This window comes from Cephus cinctus, unplaced genomic scaffold, assembly GCF_000341935.2.
Source record: "Cephus cinctus unplaced genomic scaffold, Ccin1 Ccin1_scaffold0690, whole genome shotgun sequence".
NCBI lineage: Eukaryota > Metazoa > Arthropoda > Insecta > Hymenoptera > Cephidae > Cephus > Cephus cinctus.
The window spans coordinates 1,626,475-1,642,792 of record NW_014333313.1 but is presented as its reverse complement, the minus strand read 5'-3'; the positions used below and the strand labels follow the sequence as shown (position 1 = coordinate 1,642,792).

The 16,318-nt window shown below is 40.8% G+C and overlaps 1 protein-coding gene across 17 annotated transcripts in view; it reads left to right on the top strand.

Moving 5' to 3' along the window:
• Positions 1-16,318, top strand: part of LOC107269920 (glutamate receptor ionotropic, kainate 2) — a 154,331-nt gene that overhangs the window by 45,654 nt on the left and 92,359 nt on the right. For 2 of the 17 annotated variants that reach the window (XM_025087316.1, XM_025087309.1), the window contains one exon: positions 15,117-15,190. The exons of the other annotated variants lie outside the window; for them this stretch is intronic. The gene's annotated coding sequence lies outside the window, so the exon portion shown is untranslated. The remainder of the gene's footprint in view (positions 1-15,116; positions 15,191-16,318) is intronic. 17 annotated transcript variants of the gene reach the window in all.

Below are 16,318 nucleotides of genomic sequence, written 5' to 3'. Positions count from 1 at the left end.
TTAATTGGAATATCCAATTATAGCATGAGCGCGTAGCTGGCTCTGTTGCAATTCGGTGAAGATGCGCGCATCAACTTGGAGATGGTGACGCAGGCGATCCTACGTTGCATCTCTTCTCTAACCGTTCCATTATCTTGGATGAAATCGAGTTACTCGACCGAGAAAATGGCACGGGCAATTATTGTACGTGAAGTAAATGCAATTTCGTATCGAATCGAGAATCTTCCTAACGTTGGTATTTCCCGAGCGATTGTGGCTGCACTTTACTGAATATTTACTTTTCTTTTTGTTCACTTACACTAAGTTCCGTGAAAGGCGAAAATTAAATGACAGAATTTTATTAGGAGTAACGGTTAAAGTTTTTAGTAATCGTAAGATCTACGTACTTGATTGTCACTGCACTTGACTCGACATCGAGTGATTTTAGCAATTCTGTAATTAGACAATTTTTTTTTCAAAGCTTTCCCACCCTCTCGTTAATTTAATTGTACGCCTGTCTTAAATAACATCTTGGAACTTTTCATTGAATTGTTTTTCTCAATTAGTTTTCTCGCTCTTTTATCTTCGAACAGGATAGCGTCGCATTTCGAGAAAACCCATTCGCGTGTCGCTGTTTCCGAAATATCGTATTTCTATTTCTTTTTTGTTTTCCCCCAAGAAAGTGAAAATCAGCCGTCGAGCATTAGCGACAGGCGTCATGCCAGGCGCGAGAAATTTCTCGAGTACCTTTCTATACGTGTTTCCCGTTTCACGAAAGTATAGACAGATTCAAAAGTAACGTTGCACCACTTACGTGATATCGTATACACTCTCCCATCCAGAACGTAGCATTTAGTCACCAACTACAGTCCTTCCGTTACGATATGATATATCCAATCGATCCAATGAAAATTCAATTGAATTTCAACAATCCCAGCTGGATTTCAATCAGGGGATAATCCTACCTATTGATTCACATTCTGTTTGCACTTAGAGTGACGCCAGGTCCTTTTTGACGGATCCTATACTTATTTTGGTTCGTTTAATGCTCTAAAGTTCCGTTTAGAATCCTTGAATGGGTCTCAGAGTTACGGGGTGGAATTACTACAAGACGGTGAACCGGCCTTTAATTAGTAATTTCACGTTACGCCGACGACACGCTACGTCGACGTCAGATGATAGAATAATCCACATAGTGACTGCAGATCTGCAGACTATAATCAACGTGGTCCATTAAGACGATAAAGAAATCATGAGGGATAAGCGATTCGGTGAATTTGGAATTTCCTTTTTTCTACCCCTTAATTGTACGTCTATATGTCGCTTTATAGAGACATAATATCTCGTCGCCTATTATTCACGAAATACGTTAGTCTCATCGCGTACTCGTGGAAGCCGCGTTGGTATACTCGTCTCTGATCCAATTTTCATTTCAGATGAATACTCTTTGATGTTTATGCTTTCGTAATTTGATTCGTTGACTATTAACTGGTTGCTTCTACATTGCTTCTTTTTTATTCTTCTTCTTTTTAATTCCAATCACGCAAGAGCCATTTTCACCAAGATCCTTAGTAACGGTATACGTAGAACGGTGAAATTCCCTAAATTAAAAATCGATGCTTTCGTTTAGAAAGCTTAATAGCTTTTAATTAATTATACTGCAAAGTCTCTTCGCTGATGATACTCCGCGTAATTTACAGAAGCTCCCTCAACATGTGTGTTTTATTTGATTTAACGCGTCGAGATGATATATAATTAAATGCCAGCTTACGTAATCAGCTTGTTATACAGCGTAATATAATATTTAGACGCTAGTTCGAGGCAGCTTATAATAATTTACAAAATTAATTACAGATATACGTGTATATATGTATATTGTATTTTTATATGGTACCAGTAATGCTATCATGAAATGGGTATCAGTTAAGCATTATCGTAATTACGAATGGCTAATTGATGCAGCATGCAATTAGATGTTGATATCAGCTGCTATTTTGATTAGCGAAATATGCACAGTGTATAATTGTTTTGCGCTCGGGACAAATAGGTGGCCGTAAAGGTCGTTGGATTTTCGTTACGACGTGACCTCAGTAAATGCCACCCCCTTTCAGATAATATTCAATTTTACGCCACAGTCGCGATACTTGGGTGCAGGCAAATTACATTCGAATCGATTAACATTACGGCGCGTTTATTGTTATGCCCACAGTCGAATAAAATAATAGAGTCTATTAATACCGAACAATAAGCTTTGGATAATTAATGTGTTATTTTGGCTGTGGAAATAGACTATGAAGTTGGATCAGTAGAATATTGTAATGGGTACATCAAACGATACATTAACTGACTGTAGCTTCGTCGTATCAATGGCTATAGTAAAACTATGATGATGAAGCTTCTATCACCGAAACCGTTTGTTGTTGCATAAATTACATAATGTCGATTGTATATGAAAATTTATTCGATAACGAATTTACGGTACATTTAATTTCGATAGGATCGACGATTGGCTAGCAATATAATTCTTTGCCGGATGGGGCAAATTGTAGTTTTCTTTTTATGTACCGATCGGAACGTTGACGAAATCTGTTGAAAAAAAGTTGCCGTCCCTTTTAGAGATTGGGTGGAAAAAAATCAGGATTCTTCTCTGATGATTTTTCTCGCGGTAGCATCTTCTGGTGGGTGCGTATAACGGAGTAAGAAAGCACTATTCAAAAGATATGGGGCGCATGAAGAAACTCTACCGTGTTGGACAGGTATGAAAGGGAATTGAAGATATGAAGCCTCCTTGTGTGGGCACCCCTTCATCCCTCGCTGCTCTAATATTTATGTAGTGGGAGGTGTATGGTTCCGGCTGCTTCTCGGTCTTAGCTAGGGATGCCTGGATATAAGGCGCTGGGGAAATAAAGAAGCCGGGAGATGCGCTGAGCTCCCAAGACCCTTTCTCTCTGCTGTAACCTTCCTTGCGTTCCACTTTTTTCTCTCTCTTTACACTCTCTCTCTCTCTCTCTCTCTCTCTCTCTCTCTCTCTCTCTCTCTTATCTCTGCTCCTCAATTTTATTACATGCGTATCCCCTTCATCCGTGGAACAACAGTTTATTGAGTAGATAGATGCGTAAAAGGGTTTGTCTGTGCATTACTAGAGATATCTACCAGGTCCGCAAGTCTCAATATTTTCTTACCTCTTTCTTTTACACGACCGACTACTCTTTCACTGTATCATTTTTCCATAACTCTGTAAGGGTTGTTTGAAACGTGGTTTGCATTGCCTGCGGGGCTTGAGTGCACGCGATATTAAGGGACGAAGGACTGTGGGGATATATCAGGCGAGAGATGGAAAATGAACAGCCAGCAAGTCTCGTCGATGCTCTACAATGAAAACTTGGCACCGAGAGGGTTAAGCGAAATTGTCCTTTAAAAAAAAAAAAAAAAAAAAAATCGTGCAATGGCAATACCTTACGGGATTGGCAGCAGAGGGAGCCTCTTACTTGCCGTGGTTAACAGAAACGGAGCGGACTTATCGGATGGACAAGTTCGAGAGAGACGTAGCCGTGACTTCCGGTGTAGACGACTCGTAGGCGGAAAGAGAAAGACCCTCGCCATTCTACCAGCTCGAGGGTTTCTATCGGTACGGCTTTATTTGGGCAGGAAATTTCAAGGTTTTTACGGTACCATGCGAAACCTGGGTTGTAACTCTCTTCGTTCACTCTCGATAGTCGTGCTTTTTAAATGAAACGTGCAAATCGCTATTTATTAGCGACGTAAACTGATTATTTTCGAGAGTTAATAAAAATAAGTGAAAACCTTTAAAACGTACGACGAGTCTTTTCAATATAGAAATATCGGTGACTTCCGCTCAAGTCAGATCTCTCTATTAGGTCAATGTTTATTCGATTAAATCGGATCACGGCTAACACGCGGAATGATAAATTATTCAGACCCCTTAATAGACGGTCCAGGCAGTTTCCTACTACGGGGCGGCTGGCTGCTTACCGATGCGAAAACGCTTCTGGTTTCGTCTCGAGTCGACACTCTCGGCGCACTTTGGGATTCCAAAAGACTGCCAGCCAGACGCGCCGTGTCTCTGCGATATACCGCATTTATGTAAATTCTTGCGTAATAAAACTATGGCGTAAGCGTTATTGCCGGGATCCTTTCATCTTGACGTATGTAGAACATTCGCGAATTTCTTTTAGGCGCTGATAGCGCCTGCAGCACTTATATATGTATGTGGACAATGACTTCAGCCTGCTCTTTCTCTTTCTTTCTTCGGTTCAGTCGACTGACGCACTTTTAATTGCTGCGCCTCTTCTCCTATTTTTTCACTCGTTATACTTGTACGTTTTTTGCATCTGGGTCTGAATCCTGCCTGCTAAGCTCTCGGGCTACCGTTGAAAATTCTATCCTGTCTTCATACCGCACGTGTACGATCCCGGGGATTTCAAACCTGCCTTACCTATTAATTGGGGGTACACCTGGGCGACAAACAACTTGCCTCACGTGAGCTACTCGATATTTACTGGCATTTACCGAACCACTCAATCACTGTCTATGCCTAACGGTTATAACTACGTATACGGAATTAGTAGGACGCGATATTACCGACGGTACTAATACCACGTCTGTACCTCCAAAAGGTTTCATCGTCTGAGGATCGAAGACACTTGACAAAGAGAAGACTTCAATGTTTTATCGTAGGAACGTCTGGGTCTTAGATTTAGGTTTTAGTTTCCAATCTTGATTTTAGTCTCGGTTCTTTAAGTACTCGTGTATTTTTACCTGTACAATGTGATTTACGTTGCTGGATTTTTGTTTGATTCAAATTGTGTTTAGGACGATTCATGCTTTAATGTTTAGAGTATATTCTCTCTCTCTCCGGCTTTCTTTTACGTTTGGTCTGGAATGTAAAATTATAGTACTGTTACAAGTTGAATCTGCAAGCTCAATGTTGAAAAACAAAGGAATTTGACTTGCGGCAATTTCAGATCGACCAAAGGGATATATTTCTTTGTGCGGATATCCATTTCTCCCGGGTATCTATATATATGCATATGTGGATGATGCTTTGCGTGGGTGGATATGAGTATGTATCAGGAAACCGATGGAAATAGTGTTCGGACGTATTTCTAACACGAGCCCCCGACACAATTTCATTTTTCGCCAAAAAGAGAATGTCCCAAACTTGCAAGCTCGAAGGCATCGCTGAATTGAGATGAAAAAGAAGATATTTTAATCACTGATATCTTCGCTCGTACGCCGTAAAGTTTCTCTGTGATGCCTATATGAAAATTTTGATCAGTTCTCACGTGCAGTTGAGAATTTTGTTGAATTAGTTTTTTCGAGTCACGAATTTCTGTGAAAGTTACAATTTTTTTTTGTATGCATGCATAGCATGCATTTGCCATGCTACATACCATTCTGAGGATACGAGTTGATTACTTTTAAAAAAGTCCGGAATCCACTCGGGCAAAGTAGCCGAAGGATATAAATAGCATTAGGGGCGAACGAGGGTGTTTGTTGCGAGGGTATGCCACGGGTAAAAGGTGGAAAGTTAAGAGTTCGAAAAGCACAAGATTTTACTTATAACGGTATGGGACTGTCATTTTGGCGATATATTTAAATTATAGCGAGTGAAAACGAAGCCTTATATGTTGAGCTTATAAAGTTGCATTAGCCACTAAGAAAATGCCTCCTCTATATCCGCAGTGTAATAAGAGCTCTACTAACGCGCCAGCAATGGCTGAAATTCCACGTGCTTCCCAGTCGGACTTTAATTCGATTCCAAAGAAACTCCGAATCCTGGGTCGCGGAAGTACGGTTTCCCAACTGGGAGTTGTTGCTGGCGGCTACTGCAGTCAACGGCAAATAAAGATATTACTTGGAAATAGGTAGCAATCTCGTTTTTCAAACTATTCGGCAAACCTCTTATACTCGGTGCGAGTAATCTCGGCAGTGCTATGTTTAAAGTATCTACGCATATTTATCTGCATTTAATTTCAAGTTATTCAGGCGCAAAATCACGCGTTTGTGTAGGATGACGACACGAGATAGTGAAATTAAAGAAAGTTGATTTTTTTTTTGAAAACACTAGAAAGGGGTTTTACGTACAATTGCATACGCTGTGAAACCTTTCACTATAGATTCTCAAGTTTAATCGAATAGGGGCTGGAAAAAAGGTTAAGGGGCGGTTCACGAGAAGGGTGAAATGTGAGAAATTCACGAATGCGAAAAGTCGTTTCAGAGGGGCGAAGTTCGCAGGGAATGGATCTTTGAGCTTGGCGACGCATGCAATACTTCTTTATCAAAGTAAATTCATTAAAACTTTGTTTCCCTCATATTTGCTATACCAGTTCGCGAGGTACGTCATTGTTCTTTTTTTATTCATATAATGATTTTTTTTTCTCGTAAAAAAATATCCGTCTTCCGTCTAATAATCAGTTACAATGCGTCACGAACCCATTAAATAAAATCATGGTTCAGTTGTTTACACTCTCGACTTTGTAACGTTATCATAGGATTCTAGGACTCTTATACCCGCCGATTAGGTGTTGCAATCTGATCTGCGATTTCGCAAAAGAGGATGCGAAAAGATAAAACGGCTTCGCGTTTCAAATAAAAAAGAAACCGCCTCACCGTTTGCTTTCGACTAAATGCCACGATTTATCGGTTTTGTATCGAATGGCTGCAAGAATCGTAGTCTGACGCAGCGTGGTGCACAGCATCCGGCTGTGGAAGCCGTTGACGCCCTTCCTATACGGAGAATGCCCCTTTTTTTATCAGAAGTGAATAAAAGTCTAACCCTCCTATGGATACCCTCCAGATAGGAGCCACTGTTTACCTCCGGACGTTCCGATCGAACTTGTTGCACGGCTACTAGTGTTAATTGAGATTTTCATGAGAGCGAGGGACGCGTTTCAACGCGGGTATCAATGAAATATTCGACTTTTTTGAATTTTCGTCAAATTTCCGCCTGCCATATTTCTCGTTCAATAAAAACTTAGCGCTCGGTAGATTACACAATTATACAATGCGTATTATCAGGGGTGCTCATTATTAATTACACGAACACCGATCTATTAATCTAAGCTTCGATGCTTAGGTATTCGACAACTTCTTGATCGTAAGAAATATTATTGGGAACTTCGTCTAAAATGGGTTCAAATTTTTGCGACATTGACTATAGACCAGGGTAGCTTGGTATTACGTACGGCGATATAAAATCTGAGACAGAGTAACGTTAACGCGATGAAAAATAAACGCGTAAGAATTTTTGGACGCATGAATAAAAGAAAATGATGGATGAGTACATTCGCCAGATGATATTTTGGGATGATGCGACTTTTATGTTGGGCTTAGGATAATATTAACGTTCGCTCTTGCCGGTGATGAATTCATTAAGTTAGACCAGACAAGCTACTTTCTACAAGCAGAATCTCTCATCAATCTCAATTACACCTTTTCGCTACGTATAATGGACTGCACCTGTACGGGACACACTAGGGCCATGGTTCAAGGTACAATTACCGTGTACTAATTTAATCGTTCAAAGAGTCTTGGAGTAAAGCCGTGATCCCATTTCGAAATTGATACTCCTGATTTATTTTGAATATCGTCGCCGTACTATGTCGATTGGTCACTCGATTATAAATTATGCTTCCGAGCTCTTTATTTATTTATGCGCCAATATAAAGTCCCATTACGCAACGGGATTAGGTACGGTGCTTTATATAGGTTTGTTACTTCTTTTTCTTTAAGACGCTATAGAATTTTTTTAATTCGCGATAACGGTGAATTACTACAGAAAATAAATAAGCTCAGCCTTGTATGTCTTCTCCGCGAACAAACCCTGATACTTAAGATAATTGAAATTGATCTGAATTGCATCGTTCTGTCAGATACTAAAGCCCTTATTATATCTACGCGTGGAAAGTACAGATGGCGATTTTACGATATCCCCTAACACGTAATTGGCTTCATGCTGATTTTATTCGAAGTGAGAGAATGCACGGGTTTTTGGTATAGTTAAAGAACTAGAATTTCTTATCTTGTTGGGAAGTACTTTACGTGTCTCAGTATTTCGCGATTTTTTTGCGATATTGCGTAACGCGTCTTTGCGCCGTGCGTCGTTGTTGGGGTCGAGAAAGTGAAATATTTATTTCAAAGAATTAACTGCGAAATCGCAATGGCTGTCATCCGAATGACCGAAATACATTTTAATTAAATACGGTTTAATTAGCGAAATCCTAGAGAATTCGAGCGAGCATCTTTTACAGGAGAGAAAGGGAGCTCAATTATGGCTGGTAGACGAACCGGAAAATCATTTTGCTGTTTAATTTGAACGGAAACGAGTTCGTTGAAAGGTTAATGAAATCTTGGGAAACTCCTGCCAGGGCAAAGGGTTGCGAACGCACCGAGCGATTCCGTCAGTCACCGCGCGTCGAGAAAGGTCAAGGACGAATGAAAAGGAGTCGAACATTTAATATTTCAATGTTACGTAAGTTATTAATATTTTATTGAGTTCTCCATTTTTTCATTTATAGCAAATTTTTTGCACAATCAATAACCTGGTGTTCTGGCTTGGCCAGGCGTTCCTTTTTTTTGACTGTGTGTACCTCATATTTATTCGTAATAATTAAGGGTTGTGTCACGTATAAATTTGCGTATTGCCGATAAATCGATTCGGGATTGCGACGTGCCGGAAGACTCAAACGAAGGACATTCTTTTTTTATTAAATTTTCGTCAGCCAGGATTAACGGTAAATCTTACCTCGCCGCTTCCTTTCTTTTCGACGGGAATCCAATTTCACTTCGCTCCTTCGTTGATCCGCGTATAAAATCTTTATCCTCTATTTCCCAGGCCCCTCGCGCACCCCCCTCACCCACTTTAGCCTAGCGTCGTATCCTCTTCCGTCTTTTGCCTCGGGTCTAAATATCCACCCCGTATTCGTTCGCTTTTTGCAAAATACACCCACAGCGAGCTACGTGCTCAATCAGGTATGAAGAACTCGAGTGAAATCACATAGGACGGGATTAGTGAAAAATTCTTTAAGCGGATTCCAAGAAAAGACGAAAAAGATGAGAAAAGCTATATAATCGAGCCCACGGTGCTGGGAGGTGCCTTCCGTCGATCTTTGGGCTGCGAAAAATTAATTATAAACGAGGCAACCAGCTCCGTTGAATATTTTATTTCCCTTTCGTTGCTTCCTCCTTTTCCAAGGGATTGACCGCACCCTTTGACGACGTCTCAGGGAGGGTCCAAGAAATTGTCAGCGACGTCGTCGCCCACGGCTGAGGACTGCCGAGTCGAGAGGGTGACGACGCAGCCCCTTCACCCTAAATATTCGACTTGGCTCGTATCGATCCATCGATCACTCGTTCGACCTGTCCTTCATACACTTTAACGTATGTATCGCGAATGAGGGATTGACGTTTGGCGAAGATCGACGAGTAATAATTTTACTTTGAAACGGAGACCTGGCCAGGTCTCGATGGCTTTATTAATCGAATACGTCCCTTCCATTAGACGGGTCATGTAGTCTATCGCAGGTCAGTCGAGGGATCTGTCTGTAAGCCAATAGGGGTGCCTCTTGTTCAAGTAGAATTTCAAATGTGTTCGAGAGACTCATCGGATGTCTATAATTAATTTAAGACCGTGGTACGGTGTTGCCACCATGATAACTTATGATCAGGGGGTCTCCTTGTGACGTTGTTACGCGCACGAAGCGCAAAGTCCTGTTCTCACGTTGGTCGGTAGAGCAACTAAGTTACCGGCCATTCGGAAAGATGGCGGCGACTGTAAACCATCGCGCACAGACGATTGGCAATGGTTATGGAGCCGCTGTTGGCACCGTAAATGTTGCACCCTCCAGTTAGTACCTAAGGGTCAGTACTGAACGAGGTTGGGCCGATGGTTTGGGGTTCAATTGGGGGGAGGGCCGGGGGACTAGTCTAAAGGGCAATGTCATTAGAGCTTTCTCTCTGAAATTAGTTGACGGTATAATTTGATCCTCTATCCGATTCGACTCCCCTTTCTCAGTTATATATGTTTTCATTACCGAACCGACCAATTTCGTAACGCCGTCGTAATATGCTGCTCTCGTGTCGTAAAGACAATTAGCAAAATAGGTACTTTATAAGGGTGGAGGGGGGGGGGGGAAGTATTGTCGTAATGACTGAATTTCAGTGCTTTCTGAAATTTTTCGAGTAATTTATGCAATTCCGAATTGATTGCCTTTTCAGAGTATCGGGCGCAGTGACTTTTGGGCATCCTGGGTTTTGTGTTTTTGCTTGATGATTTCTTGAATTGGTTCAAGCGACGGCTACAGGACGGTAACGTATTTGTGGTTTGTAGCCCTTGAAATTTTCCATGTGCGTCTTTGACAATTTTGTGGCGAATATTATTCGCTCTTCGCAAAAGGTAGACGTATCCTCGAAACTTTTATCTTACCTCGAAGTAAAAGTTGGCTTTCGCGACAGACTTGAACAAATAAAGATTTCATTACCCAGCCGAAAGGTTTTCTTCGAACCGAGCAAATTGGAACGCGAATGGAGTTTCTAGATACTTTTAAGCTTTCAGGGTTATCTAGACAGGAATAACATTATTTACAAGTTTAATCACGCGGTCGGACGTATTTTTAAACGAAGATCTGATAATTAATTGAAAATTGCAACCGTACAGTACGTAGAACGTGTACGACAGCGTATGCAACCGAAGCAAGGAGCAACGGGAAAATCAATTTCCTATTGACTATTTTATTAGATGTACAAACCGAGAAAAAAAAGAAGAAAGGAAGTCGTCTCGCATGAGTGCACAAGGGTTATTTCCGGTCTGAAAATATTTAAAACTTTAACGAACGCAATCCTCTTCCACTATGCATGAGTTCGGCCGGGCATCTAAGTACATACGTAAAAGCCACCCCCCTTTATGTATTGATATCCAGTATATAACAGAGTTTCCATATAACAGACCCTCATCTGCTGCACGACCGATTCCAGCGAATGCACTCGATGCACTCAATGCACTTGATTGCACCGTACACTGCTTGCAAGATTATTAATCGAATGCGTTTAGGATACAAAAATTATGTTTTACTTTGATTATTATATCTAACTAGAAAATATAAGTGAAAGTCGATTCGATAAGTTTATCCAACGGGCGCCTGATCCCAATTTTGACTTATTCATGTCTGCAGACAGATAGCATCGTGGTGTCACAAGGTAGACATTTACATCCCTTAGGAATCCCATTTGACTAGCAGGTCATAAGTGCTTTTCCTTTACTCCCTTCTCGAGGGGTAAAGAGGTCTTTTAGGGTACCCACGAAAATGCTTATTCGCCCTTAATCGAGTCTACGTCAAATGGCGAGAAATCTCCCAGACATGCGGTAAAGACAGGCTATGTCTTTACAAATTGAATGTCCCTTTTGCCGCACACGTGGTGCGGAATGATGTAAAATATTTTTCGAAATAATAACGCGCACTTTTGTTCGTACGATGCAAATATAAGTTTGAAAGTCACGTGGTAAAGAAAAGAGGTGATTGAGTAAATTTGAAATTTTAGGTTGTTTGGCGATTATTAAAAAAAAATGTTTACTGCAAATTTAGGGCTTATATGGAAAAATGTTAGTATTGCCGGTTGCGCGATATTTATATACAACACTAAACTTAAGTAACACATTTCATCGATATTTTTTTTCAGCTCGTATCGAGCCGTTCATTAATAAACGACGTTACAAACATTGTTCGTAACCATAGCGCCGTGGTCGTTTCGCAAACTATAAAATTCACGAGCGCAACGGTCATTTCGCGAACAAATGTCAGCCGTGTAATATTTTTCGCATTCACGCTGTCGCAAAATCGCAGCCCGTTTGTCATCGCTTGGAAAATTCTTTTTTTTTTACCCCGACACTATTATTTTCTGTTCGCCCCTATCGCGTCCGACGGGAATGCGAGCATGATGCCGCGGCTGCGACTTGCGAACAGAACTTTGACCCAGTTTTTACGCGATGCAACGCGATGCGCCGCGGTACGATCCGGTGTGGTTCACATTCTCCAGTAACTATAGCAACGTAAATTTGGACCTTTCGCAGTTCACGTCGTAATGCGAATTTAGCTTAGCAGCAGTGGAGATTACGTTACTCGCACGGCCAACGGAAATCTCCGTAATACGTTTTAGCTCTGAAATATACTTTATCCTGGAAGTCAGTCCTCGCATTGGTATCCGGTTTATAAGGTCTTTTATGACAGGACGCCGACGTGATCCTTAACTCCTGACTTTGGCTGATATACTATTTTACACCGGTGGATCGAACGGGTGGAATGCACGCGAGATGGGACACTGTGCCCTGACAATGCATCCTGACGTATCGTAAAGATATAACAAGATTTATATTCCTGTTTTATGCCTGAGGATTTTGTAAATGGCAATCCTGTCTGAATTTACATCGAAAGTGTATTCGAGAGGGGATGAAAGAGAGTCTTGTAACAACGAATAGTATCAATTTTCGCGACTGATCGATTAAATTAGTTACGTTATTTTGTGTATTTATTTTTTATCTGTCACTCGTAAAGACGCATGGCTACTCGTATACCGACGTCTGACTGTATTCGATTAGCGTATTCGTATTCCATAGAGTCGCACGTAGGTTTCACGGGAATATGCCGTCGCGGCGTACCGCGACGTTGCAAACGAGTGTTATATCCTGTCATGCGGAAACATAAATCGTCCCTGGGTGTATACGAGTATTAACGCATTGGAAAATAAGCTGGGGTGCTTCCACGCTAGCCGAAACAAACTACCCGGCTTATATAACTTAAAATTTCACCCTTACCAGCGCCATCTATATGTATAACAGGAGTCAACTCATTTATCTATCATCTTCACTGGCTTCGGAGCCTATCCGACCTCGTGATAGGCTGCAGGTGTAGGGATGCTTACACCCTCAGACTTCTATCCTCATACATATTCAAGGCGACGAGAAATCGGAATATTAGGTAAACGAACATTTTATATGCCTCTCTCTCGTATCCCTTTAGTCATTCTTATTGCCTCTGTTCGTTTTCTCTATTTTCAGTTTCTTCGTCCGCGTTCCACAACCCTCTTACTTTTATCTTGATTCACTTCGATCGGCAGACTCATCGTTGTCCTCGCGAATATTTTCAAAATTCACTGCTCTTAGGTGAAGCACTATCTTTTTCTTGTCGAAATTTAATTTTTTTTTCCTTAAGTTCAATTTTACCTTCACCCTTACGCACATACCTCTATATCTACGATCAGTTCTCTCCTTCCTCGTGTATGCGAGAGAAATTGTTCTTTTCATGGCTATCTCACGAGTTAGCTGACACCTACTTGACAACCCTGCGAAGAACAGCGTCTCTCGGATTGAAAACTTTTGACTGTAACGTTACTTTTTAATTGGTTAGCTACCCCCGGGAATACGAGTTTACGAGAAGTTCGATCGCTTGAGACATTTTATCATTGAGTTCACGCTCGAGAAAAGAAAAGCTTGGTTGAATTTAGTCGGAATTCTATAAGGATATCTTCGTTTGCCCAGAGGAAGGATATCAGTCTTGTGAATTTGGATTTCTCAAAAGTTGCGTTTAAACCTCGTATGGTGGCCTTTTGTTTTTCATGTATAACCTGTTTTATTATTTTTCGGTAGATTTTGAGAATTGATAAGAAAATTTTTAAATTTTCATCTAACTAGTGTAGATTGTTCACAGTGCTGTGAAACGTCTTTGTTAAACTGCTCACTTGTCTAGGGCATGGTCACATGCTATTTCGTGCTGATGTCCACGAGAGTTTTTGGGATACTTAAAAGTTTCGTTTTTCATAATTACCATTTAATGAGGCTCGCCGAAGGGCGGACGAAATTAAAATCTGGCGATTACAAACTTGATTAATGTAGGATTTAATTTAGCTTCGTTTCGCAATTTTCAACCTTTAATTATTTCAGCCTTTGCCCAGCTTCACCGGTTCAGCCTCTATATCTGCAATTGTACGTTTGTTACGTTTACTATGCATACCAATCACTTTATTTAACATCCTGCAGGACAATTAACGCATGCATATGTCGAGTAAAGGGAGCGTATTAAAAAAAAAATAGAAAAAAATAGAATTTATAAATATTCAATATTCTACCGAAAAACGTATTTCCACGATATATTCTATATTACTTTCGTTTTCTTTTTTTTTAATACGACTCTACCTCGATCGTGTGACAAATCATGTTAAAATTTTACATCCAAATTTTATACATGCATCCCAGAACGAGTATGCTTGCATAACAGCCATAATCCGATCGTGCGATACTGTTATTCTCTGTAACAAGATCACAACATTGATTATTGGATTATAGAAATTTATAAATTTTTTTATCATTACGATCTTTAATATCACCACTATTGCTCCAAATGACGTCAGTGAAATTTTGGGATCGGACAAGAAGCTCTCAGATAAAAATTCCCACGATGGGAGACGATTCAAGTGACGAACGTCCAGCATGGAAATAAATTTAACAAGGCTGAAAATTTCGAGGCTCCCGTTGTAGCAGTATTTTACTTTTACGAGATTGGCACCACTGCACAGGTTTGATCTGTCAGTGCCATATATAGGAGGCGACCTTTACGAGGCGCAGCATCCAAAGGGTCCAACAGATTCAACTCCTTCGGCTTTAACAACCCTTGAAGTTTCCAGTGCAGCCCTCGGTTCGCACGTACAAATGTACCTACTCGTTGCCTCTAAGGTTGTTTTCATGAGTGCGACAAGGACCGCAGAAACATAACCTGGCGGCAACGGTGGCGAGTGGCGAGTGGCGAGTAGCTGGTGGTCTGTAATTTCTGTAAAGTCTTGTTGAGTAACGTTCACGTCCTGGAGAAACCCCTCTGGACGACATAACTCTTGGCAACGAGTATCGGAGCGAGTTGTTGATTTAGCTAATTGTTAGGTAGTTGACCTTTACGCAATTTCGCTCCCGCCGTCACTTTTGCCGTAGTTAACTCTTGAGAGATCGAGTTTGGATCTACCGTGCAGTTTACCCTCTAATAAACTATTAACTGTAACACTTATCTATATGCGTACTCGTGTGAAACTTTCGACGTCTGTGATGAGCTTAGAGTGGTATTTTTTCTTTATTTTAGCCGATCTGTTTTCGCACTGTCATCTTGAGCAATATCTACAGATATATTGGTATCATGGGAAACAGCTGCAGAAGGTAGGATTCATCTTTTTGTAATTGCCATTAACGATATTTTTGAAAAAAAAATTTTTGCAGAAAAAATAAAATTGATGACAAATCATATAACGCAGACGTTCCTTTATATACTTTGGTATATAAAATCTGGTTACCGCGAAAACATTTTCTCTTTCATTGTACATAGCATTATGAAGTAACAGCATTGGGATCGTGTAACAAAGTGATATGTCAAATTGAAATCGGACTTTGAGTAGCAGTTTTTGCAGTAAAGTAATATTATTTCACAAGTAAGATATCATCGTGTCCTATAAAAAGCGACGTGCACTTCAGTCGATAATTGCCAAGGGTCGTGGAGAGTAAAGTGGAAAGCAAGCAAGTCTGAGAAGGGTAGGTGAAGCTTTCTTCTGATCCTGGAAACGTGTCGGTAAGAGTGCACTAACAAGCGGGATTTCGGAGGCTGTGGCGGTTTACCAGTGCAAAGGTACACAGACGACGCAGAGAAGCGAGAAGCGGGGGAAGTGGGACTGAAACGTGGACGTGGGATAAAATCCTAGCGTAAGTGTCCCGGCAGGAAAGCCTGGGGTATTGAAATTCCGTGAAAGTGGTGCCGCTGAGTACTCGTAGCATTTGGCCATGGCGGCAGTGGCAAACGTAAAGCCGTCAGGGTCTTGAGGATTTTGCGAAATTTGCCGTCTATAGGTACGCCCCTTGCTTCGTGGGATAATTCATATTCGGGGAAAGGGAAGGGAAGCGATTTCAACGAAGCTTCCTTGGAATTTGTGAAGGGTGCGAAAGTAAATACTTCCGCATGTATGTACTTCTATACACGGTACATAAATTTCATATACTATATGTATATAGTATATACAGTATATCTTAGTTTATGAACGATCTTTGCGTAATTGAAGATTATAATCAGTGCCTGGATGATCCTCTTTACAATAAATAGGTAATGCGGTATACTTTGTTCTCCCGTGTAACAAGGTTTGTCTGACAAGGGTAAAAATCATCAAAAATATCGGGAAAGAGAATTTAGTCGTGCATTTGATTGAAGTCTAATTTACTTAAAAATTTTTGACTGACGTCATAGGGTCATAAACGATGTCAGAGCCAAGAAGAAAGATTTTGCTGGGATGGAGGGGGGGG